The sequence below is a fragment of the Dipodomys spectabilis genome, unplaced genomic scaffold (genome assembly GCF_019054845.1).
Source record: "Dipodomys spectabilis isolate Male_0828 unplaced genomic scaffold, ASM1905484v1 ptg000401l, whole genome shotgun sequence".
Taxonomy (NCBI): Eukaryota; Metazoa; Chordata; class Mammalia; order Rodentia; family Heteromyidae; genus Dipodomys; species Dipodomys spectabilis.
The window spans coordinates 328,328-350,303 of NW_024871078.1; the positions used below are offsets into that span (position 1 = coordinate 328,328).

At 39.6% G+C, this 21,976-nt stretch overlaps 1 pseudogene; it reads right to left on the reverse strand.

The window, feature by feature from the left end:
- Positions 1-18,402: 18,402 nt before the first annotated feature.
- Positions 18,403-18,499, reverse strand: LOC122096907 (annotated as a pseudogene).
- Between the last annotated feature and the right edge of the window lie 3,477 nt (positions 18,500-21,976).

Genomic DNA, 21,976 nt, shown 5'->3' on the forward strand with positions numbered 1-21,976 from the left:
GGAAAATTCACTGCAGCTCAATGCTAATTGACAGTACTGGCATGTCCTGTGGACATTTGCTCCCAAATCCTGTGACACTCATTTGTCACGTTTGGCTACAAACCTGTGACCAGATGAGAAGATGAAGAGAGAAAATCCTTCCTAGAGAAAGCAGCTATGAAGAATATTGGGTAGTTAACCTATAAATTCAAACCATTGGAATGACCCTGTTAAGAAGTCAGATTTTCCAGATTAAAAAGTGAAGAAGAAAAGAAAGAATGTACCAGTGGCTTCTCACTTTAAAACCAGCTCCTCAGGAGTCTGAGATGTAGAGAACCTGAGTTTGAATCCAGTCAGCATAGGAAAGTCCATGACACTACTATTTCTAAGAGGTCACAGAAAGGTTAATGCACTACCCTTGAGCAAAAGGAGCTCAGAGACAATGCTTAGGATCATAGCTCAACCCCAGGACCTGACCACTCAAAAAGAGCATGTACCTCCATGTCTTTGGGTATGTATGGATATATTCCTATAGGTGAAGCTCCAGAGTAGTTATGATGAATGGCACCAAGCTAGGAAATTTGTATTCAATAAAATGATCTCGTAACAGAGACTGCTTTCATGACAGTGTACAATCCAGGGCTCCCATCACTGTTCCTAGGGTAGACTGAGGGTTTCTCTGCATCCCAGGCCTGCTGGAAGAAGTCTTTCTCATTGAATGGACAGGCAGACAAAAGCCCTCACTCCTATACAGCTGTGTAACAAACAACTCCATCTGGGTCAGATAGTGAGGATGATTTTGGGCAGGCTCTGAAGGTCAGGAGAAAATGGTCTCTTTGTACCCCAAACTATCTCTCTCCCCAATGCTCGGGGAGAGCACTGACAGGGAGCCTTCATTTGTGCCACCTCCTGTGGCAGGCCAAGTCCTGTGCACTTATCCTGCCTTTGTGAGACTATATTCCGGTGTTCAGATACAGTGTTCAATAAAATTCCGGAGTCCTTCTTGCAGAAAACTAGGGCACTGAACCTCATGAAATGTTTCATTGACGGCGATGATGGTCCTATGATTCCTCTCTAGGATTCTGGAAGCCTGGGAAATCCAAGCACAAATCTGATATCAAAGGTTCCTGTCATCAAGGGCTGGTGAATCTCATCAGGTTTTGAAACCTTTGATCTCTCCTAGTTGAGCCCTGGGTGGCTAGGTATTGGATTTGAAAACAAGCCTGGGGTGCTGACCATGAGCTCAGTACAGAAGCCCGTTGTTTTACCATTTTGTGTAACAGCATCAATTCTAGTCTGTGTGTGTGTGTGTGTGTGTGTGTGTGTGTGTGTGTGTGTGTGTGTGTGCGTGCACATGCACGCAGACAGATACACCATTCCTTGAGGTTGAAGTGAAGACCTGAGCACTGTACCTGAGCACTATAACTAGTTTCTCTTGTACAAGGATAGCCCTCTCCCACTTGAGCCAGAGCTACTTCAGGCTTTTTTTTAGTGATGTCCTGAGAAATCAAACCCAGGGTTACATATATGAAAAACACTTTACTCCTAAGGCACATTCTCAGCCCTTTACTTCAGGTTTGTTAGTTTGTTCTGTCTTTTTGTTGTTGTTATTGTAGGAGTTGACATCTGGGCCTGGGTGCTGCCCTGAGCTCTTTAGCTCAAGTCTTGTGCTCTACCACTTTAGCCAAAACTCCATTTCAGTTTTTCTGGTGGTCCATCAGAGCTAAGTGTCTCAAGGACTTTCTAGCTCAGGCTAGCTTTTAACCATGATCCTTGTATCTTATCCTCCTGAGTAGTTAGTATGACAGGCATGAGCAACAAACACCCAACTTCAACTTCAGGTTTCTTAGTGGTCAATTGGAGAAAATAGGCTCATGGTACCTTTTGTGCCTGGGATAGTTTGGAACCCAGATCCTCAGATCTCAGCTTCCTGAGAAGGCGGGATGACAACCTCAGCTATAGACCCCTAGGCTGTGAACTCTGCTGCAAGGGGATCCTTGGTTCCACGTGATGGAGTGCTAACCATGAGCCAAGAGGTAAGGGGCAGCACCCAGGCCCCTAGTTCGAGGTTCATGACTGAGAAAAAACAAAACAAAACAATTTTCTGCAGGAGACAACTCATTACTCTTCAGAAATATATAATTTTTTTCCTGCCATGGGGACATATCTGAGAGTTAATATTCTTGTCTGCATAATCATCTCAGTTGTAGAACTCTTACAAGGACCTGATGAAAGAATGCACCCTGTGAAGGACACAGTACATGGCACTCTTTGCATGACTCAGCACACAGCATTCTGTGAAAGACTCAGCGCCCAGCACCCAATGAAGGACTCAGCACAGAGCACCCTATGAAGGACTCAGCACATAGCTCTATTCAACAAGCTGTCATTAGAATTGTAGTGACAATTCTTCCACCTATGTCATTTTTTCCATTTATGACATCCTATTACATAGCATATAGATTTGCATCTGAATTATACATTCTACCTAACACTGAGCACTTTCAAAGAAAAAGAAAATGTGTGTCACACTCAACTTCTAAACTCCACAATTACATTTTTGGCAGTGCTGGGATCTAAACTCAGGGCCTAGAAGGTTCAATTCATGAATGAGTGACGGTCAGCATAGCAACCTATAGCCAATTCAGCTGCCAGGCCTTTCCTTGGCCCTGAGATAGAGCCCCAGATGCTGACCCCCATATCGCACTTAGTATAGTTATTCATTTTATTTTTGCTTTATTCATTTATTTACCATTTATTTTATTGATGATTATTACACATGAAATATTTATTACATAGGATATAGATTTGCCTATGTATGGAACCTCACACCTGACATGCAGGACTTTCACAGAAAAGAAAAACATGAGTCACCATGGACTTCTTACTACACGATTCAATTTTTGTCAGTGCTGGCATCTGAACTCACAGCCTACAAGGCTGAGTGTCAGCATGCCAGCCTGGAGCATATTTAGCTGACAGTCATTTCCAGCACCTGAGATCGAGCCCCAGGGATGGACAAAATAAGAACAGATTGACAAGCAGATAGTATTACACAATAAAATATAGATCTTTATACAGTGCCAGAGATGTCTATACATTCTTCAGTTATATTGACCACATTTCTACCAATTCTTGGATATTTAGTATACTTCCATATAATTAATATTATTCTTTTCATACTTAATGAATTATTAATTAAATCATCCACTGTCTGGAAACTATTGCGTCCATGTAATAATATTCTTTGAATGTTTAAAAAAACTCATTAATATCCATTGGCCTCCTAAAATCACTCTGTCTAATTGTATAGTAGTATCCAGAAACAACCAATTCCACCTTGCCATTCATAATCTTCCATCGATATTCCTATGAATAGGAATGAGACTCTTAAGATCTCCCTCCATTGGTAGAGGACAGGAAGGGGCTTCCAACACAGGGCCTATGTTGCCGTGTTGGCCTATGGCTTTCCTGGTAGCCCGCCAGCCTTCAGTGAACCCAGGTTACCAACATTTTTCAAATGTGTCATTCACACACAGGATGGTCACTTTGCAAAGCAAACAAATGTAAAACTGGCAACCATCTGCAAGTTGCCTTTTTTTTTTTTTCTGTGTCGCATTATTATTTTTTTCCTGTCAGCCTCTGGGGCCCAGAAACCCAAGTTCGGCTGTGGGTCCAGTGGCTGCACCAGAGCCTAGAATGATCAAAGCTGAGGCAGAATTGCCACGACCTGAGTTCAAGCTCTGTGCTTGACAAAATAAAAATAAATAAATAGGTACATATATTCATACATTAAAAATAGTTAAAATATTATGAGACTCCTTGGCTTGAAATTCATGCCAGGCCTGGTAATTGAACTCAGGGTCTGGGTAAATCTGCAGCACTGTGGGGGATGGGGAAGTTCACCGTGCTGGAAGACAAGAAATCCAGGCCTGTTCCTAGGGCCTGAATTCAATTCCTAGCACTTAAAAGAATAATATACATATACATTTTTAACAGATGATTTATATTTACATACACATATTTACTGCATATTAAGGTTAGTGTATTCATTTTATTTTGTGTTTTATTAATTTTTTTATGTATTTTAGTGAGCATGATTATATATACCATTTTATGCATCCTATTACATAAGACAAAAATTTCCCTATGTATTCTAGATCATTCCTGAGACCCAGGACTTTCACTGATAAGGAAAACAAGTGGGACAATTATTTTGTCCACCAGGATTAAGTTTTTGGCAGTTCTGTGAATTGAACTCATGAATTCACTTCATGAATGGTTAAATGTTAGCAGAGTAGTCTGATGCAAGTGAAGTTGGCAGGCAAAATTGAGGACCTGAGATCAAGCCCTAGGAATGGCCAATATATAAACAGATAGATGTTTAGATTGCAGTGTGTGTGTGCATTTTTGTGTGTATTTACATATGTATATACATCCATAAATATATACAGACAGATATACATTTATGTAGATTCTAGTGTATAACCCTATATAAAGAGTGATGTCTATACCTTATTTTTAATATATTCTTTTACTACCAATTATTCGGTCTAAAATTATGCCTCTATTAATTAATCACGGTAGAACAGTTAATGAAGAATTAATCAATGACCTATATTTATTACATACAATCTTATACTAGAATGACTAACTAATTAGTAATTCAATTAGTACATTTCAAACATTTTATTAGTGTTCCAATACATAGGAACAAGTTTCCTAGATCTTCGGCAGTGTGTAGGTGCAGTCCCAGGATCGAACTCAGGGCCTACATATCTGGGTTGGACTCAGGCTTTACTGATACCCCTCCAGCTTTTGTCATGCAAGGTCACATACAATTAAAAGACTAGTCATTGAGACCAAGGAGGGTAACAGTGCTGAGGAAACAAATGTAAAACTGTTGTGTGAAACTTCCTGGGTTTTTCCTCCTCCATTTTTGTTGGTTTGATGTACTTTTGCCAGTGCTGGGAGTTGAACTCGGGTCCTAGGTTCCCTGGATCATATGTGGGTATAGAAGCTGCATCCCAGGCTATCATAATCATGGTTTAAGACACAATAAAATGGTTCGTTGAGTAAAAGGAGCTCAGGGAAAATGTCTAGGCTAACAGTTCAAGCCTCAGAACCTGCTACAAAAAAGCCATTAACCCCATGTGTCTGAGTATGTATGCATGCATTTGTATCAGTGAACATCCAGAGGTTCTATGAAGAAAGGCACCTAGCTAGGAAATTTGCTTTGAATAGAATGGTTTCATAGCACAGACAGTGCTTTCTAAACAGTGCATATTCCGGGGTTACCCTCACTGTTCCCAGAGTAGCCTGAGGGGTTCTCCATACCCAAGGCTGCTGGAGGAACTCTGCTTCATTGTTGGAACAGGCAGACAAAAGGCCTCACTCCTGTACAGCTGTGTAACAAACAATTCATCCAGGCCAATTACTGAGAATGAGTGTGGGCAGGCTCTGAAGGTCAGGAGAAAAAGGCCTCTTTTTACCCCAAGCTCTATCTCTCCGCAGTGCTCTGTTTTGACAGGAAAACTTCATTTGTGCCACATCCCGGGGCAGGCCAAGTTCCCTGCACTCATCCTGTCTTTATAAGACTATGTTTCAATGTTGAAACAAACTGCTACCATTAATTCAAGAGTGCTCCTGGTAGACAATTAGGGAGCTATACCTAATGAAATGATTCATTATTGGCAACGATGCCTCCGTGTGTTTGTGTGTGTGTGTGTGTGTGTGTGTGCATATACCAGTCCTGGTGCTTGAACTCAGGACCTAACCACTGTATCTGAGTTTCTCCTGTACAAGGACAGCACTCTACCACTTGAGCCACAGTGCCATTTCAGGGATGTGGAACATTTCTATGGATGTGGTACTGAGGATTCAAACCCAGGGTTTCACACATGCAAAGCAGTCTACCCCTAGGAAAAATTCCCAGCACTCCACTTCAGGTTTCTTTCTTTCTTTTCTTGTAAGTTGGAGGAGTTGAAGTTTGGGTCTGGGTGCTGTCTCTCATCTCTTCAGCTCCAATCTAGCGCTCTAGCACTTGAGCTACAGGGCCCCTTCAGGCTTTCTGGTGGTTTTAGGAGATAACCATCTCAAGGAATTTCCTGCCCAGGCTGGCTTTGGACCATGATCTGAAATTGCTTTGAACCAAGATCTTCAGCTTCCTGAGCAGACAGGATGATAGACCTCAGCTAAAGACACCTAAGCCCTGACACTTTGCTGCGAGGAGGTCCTTGGCTCAGCATGGTAGAACTTTAGCCATAAGCCCAAGAAGAAATTCAGCACCTAGCCTGTGAGTTCAAGGTTCATGATGGTGAAAATTAAACCAAAACAATTGTCTGCAGGAGACATCACTAGAGCTAAATATATACATAAATTTGGCCCTGACTTGGGGACATATCTGAGCCTCAACTTACTCATCTGCACAATCATCTTACTTGTGTAGCTCTTATAAGGACCAGATGAAAGAATACAACTCGTGAATGACTCAGCACATAGCACCCTGTGAATGACTCAGCACACAGTACCCCATGAATGATCCAGCACCCCGTGAAAGACTCAGGACCGAGCACCCCAGGAAGGTTTCATCACATAGCTGTATAGTATAAACTGTCTTTAGATTTAAGGTGCTTTCATCAGTATCACCACTCTTTCACATACACATCACAAACCACACAAGTTAACATCTTACGGTTTAGAGGGGTGTTTTTTTGTGGGGAGTATCATCAGCCTCGGGGATTTCACTCATAGGTTGGAGGTACTGTCCGAAGATCTTTTCCTCAAGGCTAGAGCTCTACCATTTTGAGGCATAGCTCAGAGTCTCGCAGACTTCCTGTCAGGGCTGAGTTTTCAACCCACCAGTGTCTGATATCATCCCCCAAGCAGCAAGGGGTGAGCCAGCATCATCTGGTTCCATGGTGCTGGGTTGCAGCTGTTGACATCTGGCTAAGTCATGTTAGGTGGCATCCATCGGCTTCAGACTCGCAGCTTGCTCTGTGATGAGGTATTTGAAATCCTGGCCTTCTATACTTGCAGTCAGAATATTCTAACTTGTTTTTGGTGCCAGTCCTGGGGCCTGAGTAAGGGCCTAAACACAATCCATAAGCTTTCATGCTCAACAGCAGTGCTCCACTTCTTGAATGACAGCACTACTTGCTGTTAATTCTGTTCATGTGATATTGTGGAATGGATCCCAGGGCTTCATACATACTAGGCGAGCACTCTACCACAGAGCCCCAGGAATGTCAAGTGTAGAAATAGATATGTAGATTGTTACACACACACACACACACACACACACACACACACACACACATATGTATACACATACATATATAAGTACATATATATATGTATGTATAAAACAAGACAGGGATGTCTGTATATTAATTAATTATATATACTATATTACTACGAATTATCAATAAATTATTCCTTCCTTTATTTAAGTATTATGGTTGAATACATAATATAGTATTAATTGAAAATTAGTCAATATACTATAATTATTGTGTATAATTTTATAATATAATCATACACTACTAATGTAATTATTACTTTGCAACATTCCATTTGTATGGATATATATCAAAATGCATTTCTTAGGATCTCCTGCCATTCATAGGTGGCAGTCTTGGGATTCACACCCAGGCCTAGGTTGCTGATTTTGGCTATGGCTTCCCTGATAGCCCACCAAACTTCAGCAGGGCAAGGTCACGTACACTTTCCAGGCCCTGTCATTTAGAACCAAAATGGTTGCAATGCAAAGAAAAAAAACATATAAAACTGCCTTCTGGAACTTCCCAGTTTTATCCTTCTGCTTTGTTTTCAGTTTGGGGGCCAGAACTCTGGGTCTGGGTGCTGTCCCTCAACTCTTCAGCTCAAGGCTATCGCCCTACCAGTTGAGCCATAAGACTACTTCCAGGTTTTTCTGCTTATATGGTGCTGAGGAATCTAACCCAGGGCCTTATATATGCAAGGCAAGCACTGTTTACTGAGCCATCTTCCTAGCACTTCTACTTTTTTTTTTGATAGTCCCAATGTTTGAACTCAGGTCCTAGGATCTCAGGATGGGCTGTGGGTCCAGAAGCTGCACAGCAGCCTAGGATGATCAGAACTGAAACAGAGTTGCACGAGCTGAGTTCAAGCCCCAGGCATGGCCAAAAAATATATTAAGGCCCTGGCTTGGAATTTGCACTGTTTTTCTGGCAGGCCTGGGATTTGAACTCAGGGTCTGGGTAACTCTGTGGTACTATGGCGGAGAGTAAGCTCACCGTCGTTGAAGACAAGAATTTCAGCAAGAATTTTAGGGCCCAATTTCAAGCCCCAGTACTGAAAAAAATAATATCTATATATGAGATCTATTTACGTGCATGGGTTCAAAACTTATGACATTTATTACCCTTGTTTTTATTTTATTTAGTGATAATACATATATAGCATCTATTTCATTTATTACATCTTATCACATGGATCTATTTGCATATAGATTATACATCATACTGAGACCCAGAACTTTCACAGACAAGGAAAAAAATGTGTCAAAATTGGCTTCTGACACCACATATAAAATTTTGGCCATGCTGGGATTTGAACTCACAGCCCACAATGCCCAATTCATGAAAGGGTCAGTTGTAGAACAAAAGCCTTTGGCAAACTGAGCTTCCAGCCAGTTCTGAGGACCTGGGAACAAGCCATAGTAGTGGCTGATAGAGAGAGATAGAGATAGAGATATATCTCTATCTATCTATCTATATTTCTACAGAGATATAGATATATCTCTATCTATCTATCTATATCTCTATAGAGATATAGATACATATCTCTACAGAGATATAGATAGAGAGACAGACAGACAGACAGATAGATAGATAGGTAGATAGATAGATAGATAGATAGATAGATAGATAGATAGATAGATAGATAGATAGATAGATAGATAGATAGATAGATGGATAGCTCTAGATGCATGAAACAAGAGAGAGATGTCTGTATACTATGAAATTGCATATACGATATTACTACTGAATACTGGGAATTAAATTATTCCTTCCTTTTTTAAGGATCATATTGAATACATAATAAAGTATTAATTGAAAATTAGTCATTGTATTATAAATGTTGTGAATAATTTTATAATATAATCAAACACTAACTACTAATTTACTTGTTACTTTTATAACATTCCATTTGTATAGATGTACATGGGAATGGGTTTTTAGAATCTCTGCCATTCATTAGTGGCAATCCCAGGATTCGACCTCCAGACCTAAGTTCCCAGTTTTGGCTATGGCTTCTTTAACAGTCTGCCAAACATCAGCAATGCAAAGTCATGTACTCTTTCTTGCCTTGTCATTTACATCCAGGATGGTCATAATACAAAGGGAAAAAAAAAGTAAAAAACCACCTCTTGAACTTCTCAGTTTTATGCTTCTCCTTTTTTTTTGCCAGCCTCAAGATTTGAACTAGGGTCCTAGGATCCAAGGGTGGGCTGTGGCAGAGATGCCAAGACCTGAATGCAAGCCCTGTGCTTGGCCAAAAAAATAATAATTATTATAAGGCCCTGATTTGGAATTTGCACCAGTTTTCTGGCAGGCCTTTTATTTGAACTGAGGGTCTGGATAACTCTGTGACACTGTGGGTAAAGGGGAAAAGCTCACTGTCCTTGAAGACAAGAAATTCAGACTAGTTCCCAGGGCCTGAAATGAAGCCCAGCACTGGAAAAAGTAATACTAATATATGAGATCTATTTTCATGCATGGGTTTACTGCATATGATCTTTATTACCCTTGATTATTTAGTATTATTACCCATATAATAGTTCTTTTATTACATCATATCACATAGGATATATTTGCATATGGATTATACATCATACTGAGACCCAGGACATTCAAAGAGAAGGAAAAAAGTGTCAAAATTGGCTTCTTACTGCACGAATAAATTTTTGATGATGCTGGGATTTCAACTCAAGGCCTACAATGGCCAATCCATAAATGGGATCACAGTCTTAGCACACCAGCCTCTGGCAAACTGAGCTCCAGAAAGTTCTGATGACCTGTAATCAAGCCACAGGGGTGATCGTTCTCTCTCTCTCTCTCTCTCTCTCTATATATATATATATAGATAGATAGATAGATATAGATATAGATAGATCTATATATGTCTCTATATATCTATAAATTTATAGATATATAGAGAAGATATATAGATATATATAGAGAGCTATATCTATATATCTCTCTATATATCTATAGAGATATCTATAGAATATAGATATATATCTATATATAGAAAGAAACATAGATAGATAGATAGATAGATAGATAGATAGATAGATAGATAGATAGATAGATAGATAGATAGATATGTAGATATATATGCATACAGAGAGAGAGGGAATGTGAGGATATTAAATTATATATATGATAACCATTATTAGTCATTAAATTATGCCTCCATTTAATGAAGTATCGTGTTTGAATACTTATAAAAGCATTAATTAAAAATTAGTCAGTATCCTTCCATTATGGGAATCATACTATGGTGCTAGAATGGAAGATATAAATCCAATAACTTTTCTGTGGCATTATAAAATAGAATCATGAATTTACTGCAAATTTAATTATTACTTTTATAACATTCCATTAGCATTCACATGAATATGAATGAGTTTTTCAGGATCTCCTTCCATTTGTGGGTGACAGTCCTGGCTTTCGAACTCCAAGCCTGGTTAGTTTCTTTTGAATGCAAACCATTAGAATGACACCTTGAAGATTTCAGATTGTTAAAATTACAAAAAAGCACAAAAAGATGAAAAGAAACGAAGGAGCCAGGGCTCTTGTCTGTAATCCTAACTCCTCAGGAAGCTGAGATGTAGAGAATGACAATTTGAATTCAGCCGTGGCAGGAAAGCCTGAGACACTCTTATTTTTAAGAGATCACAGGGAAAAAAAAAACATGAATGGGGCTGTGGCTCAAGGACAGAATGCTACCATTGAGCAAAAGGAACTCAGGGACAAGGCCTAGACTCATAGAACAAACCTGGAACTGCCCCCCCTGCCCCCCCAAAAAGGAGGCAATAACTCTATATCTCTGTGTATGGATGGATGATGTATGGATGACAGGCATTCAGCAGGTTGCCCATGCCCAGTCCCCCAACCTGGGTAAGCTGGAACAAGCCCTCAGAGAGTTCTAAGTCTGAGCTGGAAGCTCGAACAAAGCATTCTTCTCTGCCATTTAATAACTGAAGTCTTATGTTCTGGCTGAGGTGTCCAATCAGGACACCTAGCAGCCAGCCACTGCCTCCAGGGAGATCACAGTACCTAGACTGTAGGAGTTGTCAAAGTTTCTGGTTCCATATTCTCTATCCCTCTGTAGGATGTGAGCCTAGACCTCTAGGGCCTGGTGGCTATCACTCATTTATCATTCCTCATTGCTGAGTCACAGGCTGGTCCGAAATCTTGGCAAAGATATGAAATAGTCAACAATATATATGCCGAAAGGGATATGCCAATAAATCTCACCCTCATAATTCCCATTAGAAGGGAGCCTTGGGGTGCGAATGTGGCTTAATGGTAGAGTGCTTACCTAGCATGCACTAAGCCCTGGGTTCGATTGCTCAGTACCACAGAAAGAGAAAAAGCCAAAAGTGGCACTGTGGCTTAAGTGATAGTGGGCTAGCCTTGAGCAAAAGAAGCTCAGGAACATGCCCAGAACTTGAGTTCATGCCCCAAGATTGGCAAAAAAATAAGTGAGCCTGATGAGACATATTCTTCTGGGAATCAGAGGAGGACCAAGGTTATAGGTAAGAGGTAGGGTAGAGGGTAGGTGTTGGTGGTTAACCTCTGTAAGCTACTCAGGAGGCTGAGATCTGAGGATCCCAATTGCAAGCAGGAAAGTCTATATGAGACACTTTTCTCCAATTAAACACAAAAAGCCAGAAGTAGAGCTGTGGTTTAAGTACTAGAGTGCTAGCCTTGAGCACAAAAGCTCAGGGATAGGATAGCATCCAGGCCATGAAATCAAACCCTAGGACTGGCACGCACATGCACACACACACACACACACACAGACACACACACACACACACACACACACACACAAGATAGAGCCTTTGCCAGTCAGCCTGCACAAGTTCCATCTCTAGCAACTCAATATGAAAAAAAAGTGGGAGAAGGGAAGTAAATACTTGCTCCAGGAGGTGATATAAGCAGTGCCAAAATTCCCCAGGAGTTCCAAGATGTGGATTCAGGGCAGAGGGCCTCAGGCAGAAGGTACAGCATGGGCAAAGGTCCTGAGGTGTAGAGCAGATGGTGTGGGTGGAATGAAGGTTCTGTGGCTTCAAGCAAGTATGGCAGGACATTCAAGGCTGAGTCACAGGTAGGGCAGAGGGTGGGGTCCCACAATGGGGCCCAGGGGGAAGATTAGCTCGGCTTTTTACCAGGGACCCCATCCATTTCCTGTGGCTGGAATCTTATTTTTAACAGCTCCTGACCCTCTGACCTCCTTTGCATATAGAAGGCAGGGCAAACGCAGGGAAGAACGCTTGTTTGACCCATTGCAACAAGGAGAAGTATAAGTTGTCATGTTTAAAACGAACTTTACAACTTTGGTGCGGGCGGGGGGAAGGTTGGGTGGGGGGCCGAGGGGAGGCTGGGAAGTGATGGGAAGGGGAAACAAAGAAGGAGGCTACAATGCTTGGTAAGAAATGTACTCATTATCTTGCCCATGTAATTTTAACCCCTCTGTACAGTATTTTCACAATAAAAAGAAAAGAAAAGCTTCTAGCACAATGCCACCAGTGGCTCAACCCCTGTAAATCTTAGCTACTCAGGAGACTGAGATAGAGATCTTATGTGAAGCCAGCTCAGGGGAGGAAAGTTAGTGAGACTCTTCTTGCCAATGAACTACTAAAAGCCAGAAATGGAGCTGTGGCTCAAGTGGTAAAGTGCTAACCTTGAGGGAAAATGTTAAGAGACCAGAGCCCAGACCCTGAGTTCAAGCCCCAGTAATGGCACAGAAAAATTAAAGAAAAGCTTTCAGGAGCTCCTACTCCACTGTGGTGAAAGACTAGTCCTCAGAAGACTGAGATGTGAGGACCACAGTTCAAAGCCAGCCCAAGCAGGAAAGTCCAAGAGACTCTGATCTCCAAGGAACCTCCATAAAACCGGAAGTGGCTCTTTAGCTCAAGTGGTAAGCTGAAGAGCTTAGGGACAACGCCCAGTCCCAGAGTTCAAGCCCCATGACCAACCCCTGGCCTGCTAGTACCTCTGTGGCTCTAGGCAGAGTACTTTCCAGTGGGCCCCTAAGGGTCTCCCAATGTCTAGGTGTCCTACGCGGCTTGAGAGCAGCCTGTTTGGAGGCCATTGTCTACAAAGCAAGACATAGTACCAGAGAAGGGTGGAGCCTTGGGGCATGGAGATAATCAGAATGGCATCTGTCATGCATGTAATGTGGATCTGAGCAGTAAATTGATGTCTCAGACCACAGTTCTGAGCCAGGAGGAGCAGAAGCTGCAAGATTTCATACCAGGTAATGCCCATTCATGCAGGTATCACAAGAGTGAATTTGTCAGGCACACCTTGGGCAAGTGTTGAGTTGGGCTCATGAAAGACTTGTAGGCTCAGGAATCCACAGCCGGCTGGCTGATGCTTGTAGCACTAGCTGTCCCTGGAGTCGCAGGGCTCAGAGGCCTGCTTTTCTCACCAGTGCTCAGGGACACAGGAAGGTCTGCAATCGTGGGCTGACTACAAATGAGCATCCATAGTGCCCTCTCCTTGGTCCTGTGGCCCAGTGCACAAATGGAGGGACTGGTTCCATGGAACTTACTTCCATGGCCCAGACCCCTCAGCCCAAGAAGGATTTAGGGAGATAACACTTGATATGCCTGTAGAGTTTACTGTGACAATGCCTCAGGACTGCCCCCAGTTCTAGCTCAACTCATCATTACCACCTTCCTGTGTATGTTTGTGTGTGTGTGTGTGTGTGTGTGTGCACGCGCGCGCGTGTGCGTGCATGTGCACGCATAAGCACCTTGGTTCTAGGGCTTGATCTCAGGTCCTGGGCTCTGTCCCTCACATTTTTCATTCAGGGCTAGCACTTTTCCACTTAAGCCACAGCTTTTCTTCCAGCTTTTGGGTGGTTATTTGCAGAAGAGAGTCTCACAGACTTTTCTAGCTGGGCTGCCTCTGAATGGCAATCCTCAGATCTCAGACTCCTGAGGAGCTAGGAGTATGAGAGCATGAGCTATTAGCATCTGGCCACACTTCCTTTCTTGGCTAAAACAGACTACCTCTCTCCAGCTGAGCACACATCTACAGCTACCCCTCTTATCCCTGGCTTCAGATGAAACATAACCTCCTCCCCTGAGGAAAAAGAATGGGATCAGGTTTGAGTTTTATGTTCTTCACAGTCAGAGGCTGGTGGAAGCTGAAGTGGAGGTCAGAGATCTAGGCCAGGGCAAGTAGACAGCTGTTAGAACAGAAGAGTGTAGGAAAAGATATCCATGCAGTTGGATGCCAGTGGCACATGCCTATAATCCTAGCTACTCAAGGCTGAGACCTATGGATCAATCAAGATTCAAAGCTAGCCTGGGCAAACTCTTATCTCCAAAGAATCATGAAAAAGATGGGAAGCGGAGCTACCGTAGTTCAAGTAGTACAGCACCAACCTTGTGCAAACAAGCTAAAGATACCTAGGATAACACCTAGGTTCTGAGTTCAAGCCCTGTTAAACACACACACACACCTCCTCTGGAGGTGGACAAAGATATGGATAGCTGAACTTGGGCTCCAAAGGAAAAGTGGAATATTTAGGTCTCTGACAATTTAAGACTCATTATAGATCCTGATAGGGGGCTAAAGGCAAGGTTGCAATGGAGAAGCGGCACCATCTGAATTTAGGAATAGGCAGACAGGCACTCACCAAGTGGACAGAGAAAAATGAGGGAAAAATACACACACACACACACACACACACACACACCACACACACACACACACCACACACACACACACACACCAACGGGTAGCCCAAGGCCTCAGCAGTCCTTGAGCACATGAATATTCCAACCCCCGGGAAGATGGCAATATTGGTCTCCGAACAACTGTAGACAAAACTCAGAGCCTCTCACACATCTGGAATGGCTCCTAACACAGCAGGGCATTTCCTACTGTACACACAGCTTTTTGCCAGAATTTGTTATTTTTTATTTCAGTTTTCTCAAGGCTAGCATTTTATTGCTTGTACCACAGCTCCATTTCTATCTTTTGCTGGTCACTTTCAAATCAGAATCTAATGGACTTTTTTTTCTTGGTCTGCTTTCAAACCACAATCCTCAGATTTCATCTTTCTGATTAACTAGGATTAAAGACATGAGCCATCAGTGTGGCTTCTACTTTTTCCTCTATAGTTATCTAATGCACATACTTAGATAGTAATGTAAAACTGAGAGTATAGAAGCAAGATGTACAGTGATGATACTGTCCTGTCAGAAATTCAAGTTAGTAATGTAAATTTCTTCATAAGACCATAAACAAAAAATACCATGATACAGTGTAAGAGAACTCACTATTGAACATATGAGCTTTAAGAGTTTTCTAATAGATCCATTATTTATTGTTACCTAACATTATTAAAACATATGAGGCATTAGTAAAATAGAAGTCCTATGCATGACTACATAAATTCCATGTTTTTTTAAAGACACTTGTTTTCATCTAAAAAAGTAGGCCTGTCTATTGTCTTCATGTGATTTTGATGATTGAAGGTGCTTAGTGAGAAGGTGAAAATGTATTAGTAGTCCTAAACTATCAATTCTCATTTTTTCTTTTTGGAGAATATAATGATCAAAGCAATAGTTCAGAATCAGCAAGCAATAGTTCAGAATCATGCTTCCAGTGCAAGTGGATCACCAGTAAGAAATCCTCAATACCATTTTACACAAAGTTTTGTCACAGATACAATCTGCCTGCCTTCTCTAGCTGCTTTACTAGCTTGGACCTATTTCTTCATTGTACAGGAAAAGTGTCATTCAACTGATTTCAGTCAGATCTGTTACTAGAATTACCAAGGATTTAGATTCTTGTCTGTAATTTGGTCAAAGCTATGTCTCTTTATGTAGGCTACTAAAAATGTATTGACTAATTTCAAGTAAATACATAAATTCTATTTCAATCTTTTTTAAAAAATACAATTTTGTTTGCTCTATCAATTGATCAGAGGCATGGATTTTGTGGCTAGCTAGGTCATTGCACATGTGTATCTCTCTTCCTTTCTCTATTTCATGGTTCTCATAGATAATATGATTGCTCCATAATTATCCTAATTTATTTTGCTTTTATATTTTTGGTTGTATCATTTCACTTTTTGCTCTGCCATTTCCCAAATCATTTATATAGAAGGCATTATTTCATATTTTCTCATTCCTAGAATAAGCTGCACATGAAGACATCACTGGTTCTCATTTTCAGTCTGTACCTTTGAATATGGAGGAACATCTTTCCTCTGTTCTCCATCAATTCCCTACTCTCCAGTTAGAATAATTTCGAATAGTAAAATTAGAAAAAGAGAATATAAATCATGGTGAAAAAAATATGCAGAAAATTCACCTGATATTTCTGACCAGTTCAACCTATGTGAACTGTTAGGGAAATACATGGAAACCTCATTCCCACTGGCTCTCAAAGTCTCTGCTTAGTGAATTCTTAGAAAGATGAGGAACAAGATGAAAAAGTAAGGAATAGTATCAATTGCAAGACAAAAAATGGAGAAGGATCCAAGTAAATTTCTTCATTGGGCTACTGAAAATATTCAGCTTACTACAGTGCGGAAACTACTTTTCAAAAAGGCCACTCATGTGAATAATAGGGGATGATGATGAGTATACCCCACTTCATCTGGAAGCCGACAATGGACGCTTAGACATTGTCCATGAGTTGGTGGCTCAAGTGGCAAATGCAATAACTGTAGATGGCTGGACACCCCTGCAAAGTGTATATATGCAGAATAATACCAGACTGGCTTCTTTCTTACTTCATCATGATACAGATACCAATGCCCTAACTAAAGGCCTCTTGACCCCCTTACATCTTGTGCTGAGAATTGAGATAGCAAAGATACACTGGATCTCCTTCTGTTGAACCATTATATAAACCAGGCGTGAAGAACAACTTAGAAGAAACTGCATTTGAAATTGCCCAAAGGATAAGTATTTATCACTACCTCTATGAAGCTGTGGAAGGCTGTACAAATTGTTCTCTTAAGTCCTAATGGTAGGGTTAAGTTTCTTAAATTTCAAAAATGCAAGTCCATCCTTTGTGTCCGTACAAAATAATTCCACAATCCAAATAAGGACAATATCTTTTTTTTTTTTTTTGCTCGGTCATGGGGCTTGAACACTGGGCCTGGGCGCTATGCCTGTGCTCTTCAGCTCAAGGTGAGTGCTCTACCACTTGAGCCACAGCTTCACTTCCAGTTTTCTAGTGGTTTATTGGAGATAAGAGTCTCACGGACTTTCCTTCCCGGGCTGGCTTTGAACCGTGAGCCTTAGATCTCAGCGTCCGAGTAGCTAGGATTACAGGAGTGAGCCACCAGCGCCCGGCAACACCAATACTTACTGTAAAAATTCATGAATTCCATGGAATTCTTCCAAGTGAATTGCCTGCATTGGATGTCAAAATGAATTCAAGAGTTTTTGTATACATGTATAATGATTTCTGCAGAGTTTGTGATTTTTTAATCAGAAATAATTTTAATGTATCTGTTGAAATGAGTAGTACAGAAACTAAAGTATTTCTGGTGGTTGTCTAAAAAAGAATATTTTAAAATATTCTATATTCTATGTTTGCATAATGTTCATAATTTATTTTATTCTTTCCTAGATATACTTTGAATTCTATATTATTTTATAATATATAGGTTCATTAATGTGTCCTTTCAGATTGTATTCCATATAGAAAGTTTTAGATTCCTTTTTTGCCTAGGTCCTAATATTATTTTTCTTTGGGATAAAATGACAATTTTGTCTAATTTCAAAAGTTTTGTAAAGTTTATGCTATGTAAACGCCTTTCTGAGGTGAAGATTTAATACACTAATGCCAAACTAAATTTAATTTAAAGGAATTACGTTTGTTGTTACACTTGTTATTTTGTAATCAACTTTTTTTTTTTTTTAGGTCCGGTCCTGGGGCCTGAACTCTGGGCCTGGGTGCTGTTCCTCAGCTCTTCAGCTCAAGGCTAGCGCTCTACCACTGAAGCCACAGCGCCACTTCCGGCTTTTTTCTTTTTGCTTATGTGGTGCTGAGGAATCGAACCCAGGGCCTCGAGCATGCAAGGCAAGCGCTCTACCACTGAGTCACCTTCCCAGCCCTGTAATCAACTTTTTAATAACTGTTTTTCATTCCTTGCATCTGAAGAATGAAAAATACGGAATACTTCACAAATTTTCATATCATCCTTGTGCAATTGCCATGTTAATCTCTGTATTGTAATTTGGGAATACGTGCTGCTGAAGCATGTAGTATCTTCTAAATTTAAGTAGTTAGTGATGCAATCTTTATACAGGCTTATATCCGTGGGTGCCTACTTGGAACAAGGAAATCTTATTGTTCCTAACAATGCTATTATTTCCCTAAAATTCTGTGAACAGGGGAAAAATTACATGTTCAATCGATTGCTCACATTTACAATTTTTTTTGTCAATGACAATTTTAAGTCTTTTTCATTTGGAATTTGATCATACTTTCAATAATTTATAGCTTGGTCCAAAGGTGATGGCTTTTTCAAGTACTTATTGATCCAACTGAATTAGGTTTGTGGAGCTAATGGATTCAAAGTAAGCCTTGCTTAAGAGCTACTTATAACATTCTGCAGCTGACATTTTCCCAAATGAGGTCTTACTGGCACAAATGTCTACCTGACCCTTTACTCTTCTCTCATGTAGGAACAGACCAATCAGAATATCTTACCCTGACAACATAGATTGTTTTACTTGAACAAAACTTAAATGTTACAAGGGATCATAGAGAGATGAACAGTTCAGTCAGAAGTGTTCAGACTAGAAGATATTTTATCAAAATATAATTGTTTATTATATCTAACATTTCAAAAGTAGCTAAAGCCAAGAAGGTGAAAAAATTGATCATATGCGTGATTACTTAATGTCCTGGCCTGTCTACCATCCAACCAGGCAGGAACTTACACCACTGCATTTCTATCACGAAATATTTTCATAGTTGCAGGAGAAGTCCAGATGTTTCTCCTCATTATTAGGCCTTTAATTGGTAATGTTTTAATGGTAAAGCTTTAGGTCCAACTCTATCAAACACTGAGGTACAGATAATGGAATAATACTTTAAAACAGAGTTGCCTTTGATACTGTAACCACAACAGAACAATGCAAAGCATGTGTCTTTTTCTTATATTATATAGTTATATATTTTATATTTATATGTGCTGATTTTATATTTCACACAGTGAAACTTACTAGAATTAGTTGATAATTTCACTAATAAATTAATATTTATTTATTCCAATAAATAGAATAGGAATATAAATAATTAGGTTTAAAATGTATATTAGAATATATAAAGTATCAGAGCAATGTCTTTGGTATAAACTTGTGATACATTCTAACTGTTCTTGGTCTTCTGAATTCACATGGTAAAAAAAACAATGTTGTTTTCCGCTAATCTAAAAGGGATTTTGCTCTGCTTCTCTGTTTATTGTTTTAACTCGCTGGTCCCAAACTGTTTTTCAACATATTTCTGAAGCAATCCTACTAATTATGCCCAAATTTTGCTGATAAGGTGTCTAACAAATATTATTCTTCTGCATGACACAATGATTCCTAGGATCCCAGGTCCCAGTTATCGGCATCATCAGATAACAGAGGCAAGACTTCTCACCAAGGCCCATGCAACATGCCAACACAAAGTATTTGAAGATCCATCTCAAGTTCTAATTTCCTATATTTAAGGGCCCCAATTCCTTGAGATGCAGGAATTAGCAGTAAGCAATTGTGAAATGCACGGCAACTTAAAATGAAAGATGAGATCACAAAATTTGAAAGTATGTATGACAATTCAAACATTCAACTTACAGCTGACCAGCTCATATGAGTGAACAAGTTCACAAAGTGTCATAAGATTATTTTTAATACCCCTCCCCTATGATTAATGAAAGATTTTAGTCCTGCATAAGTGAGCCAAAAAGTAGTTCCTGGAAGGATAGATCGATAATTGGTCTACCAAGGCCCAGAAAAATTTACTTAGAGTTCAAATGTAATTCAGAAAAATATTGAGAAGATCCTTAGTGCTTCAAAACACTGGGACTTCAGTACAACATATTTCAGTGGTATAAAAATGTCAATCTCAAACCAATGATGATCTACATTTAATATTTTGAAAATTATTCCTTTTCAAATTAACTTTTTAAAATCACATTCGCCAAAATAACATTTGACAAGTAGATGATACTTAGTGACATTACAAGTTTTTCAAGTGTAGGCAGCAAGTTACAATAGAGTTGAATTATTTACCCAGCACTAATGCCCAACACATTCAACCATTCATTAAAGTGTAGAAATAGTACCACCCACAATTTGTGTTTTTCAGTAAGGGCCTTCCAGAAATGTGTTAGGTAGATCAGCCTCCCAAATTTCAAACCCAAAAATTAGCTAATAAAGTCAATGTCATCATTTAATAAGGTACATTTTAAAAAGTCACAAGTAGTTGTCTTATCATATGTAATAATATGTTTTCCCTATCTGTCTAACATAGGAAGAAATATGACTTAAGTCTTGAATATGGGTACTCATCAGAGATATGACAAACATAAAATCTGTCTTCTATTTCTATCATATTCCTCTATAGGAATAAATTTTAGTATTCTTCTTTTTCCAAAACTTATAGGTAGTAGAAAATAATATCCCATGTAAAATAAAACAATCACACCATTGTACAAAGCCATTTATAAGAACTGGTAGTTAGGAATACATTCTATGCCAATGTTTTTACTTTCTTTTTGACTAAAGATTAATCTTCCAAATGGATGAGAATAAAATCATGGTTAGGTGCTTCACGTCTCCTGTCTTGCAAATTTGAATGAATTATGGAAATATAAGCTGACATCAGTTCAAGCATATGCAGTATGGAAACTCCATGAAATGTACATAAACCTTTCAAAGTATTAATAGACAGTGTAACAGGATGACTATCAGGAAGTTGAAAACAGAAAGGAATTATAGTAAAGACATAGAATGAATGAAAAATGAACAAGGGGCAAGTACAGCTAGAATACTCAATCTAAACATATGATAAAGGAAGTGGTAAATCTGAAATAAATCTTGGAGAAGGGGTTGGTTGAGAATGATGGAAGGAGTGACTCTGATCCAAGAGCATTGGACAATTAGATGGATATATTTAATTGTAACACTTGCACAACCTTTTGAAATTCAGTTTAAAAACACAACAAAAAACAAAAACACAAAAAAATCACAACCAATCTGAAATCTCTAGAAAGTATGAATATGACCTCCACAAATTTTAAGCAGTTAATGAAGGAAGGGTCGTCATGGGAAAGGCAATCAAAGCTATACAAAGAGAGAAGTTTGGGATAGGGGAGAATTTTGAACAGATTTAAATAGATTGTCTAAGGTTATAAATCACCTACATCTGCTGCAAATATTATCTTTCTTCTATGAGTTCTCTGTTTGAACTGGATAATCCAGTCGTGAGACACACTTGATAGCTTGTGAAGACAGAATGGAAGAAACAAGATCAAGAACCCATTACTCCACTGGAGAGAAAACAATCCTCTATGTTTTCTCTAATCTCTCTTCACTACTCTTTCTTCATACTTTTAAGTCAATTGATTTTGAATTATATTTTTCCTTCTTTCTTCTGACAAAGTAATTGGTCAAAGTAATTCCTTAAATATTATTTGCCATTTTCTTCTTTCATGCTGTTTAATTGGCCAAGCAAGTCTATTAAAC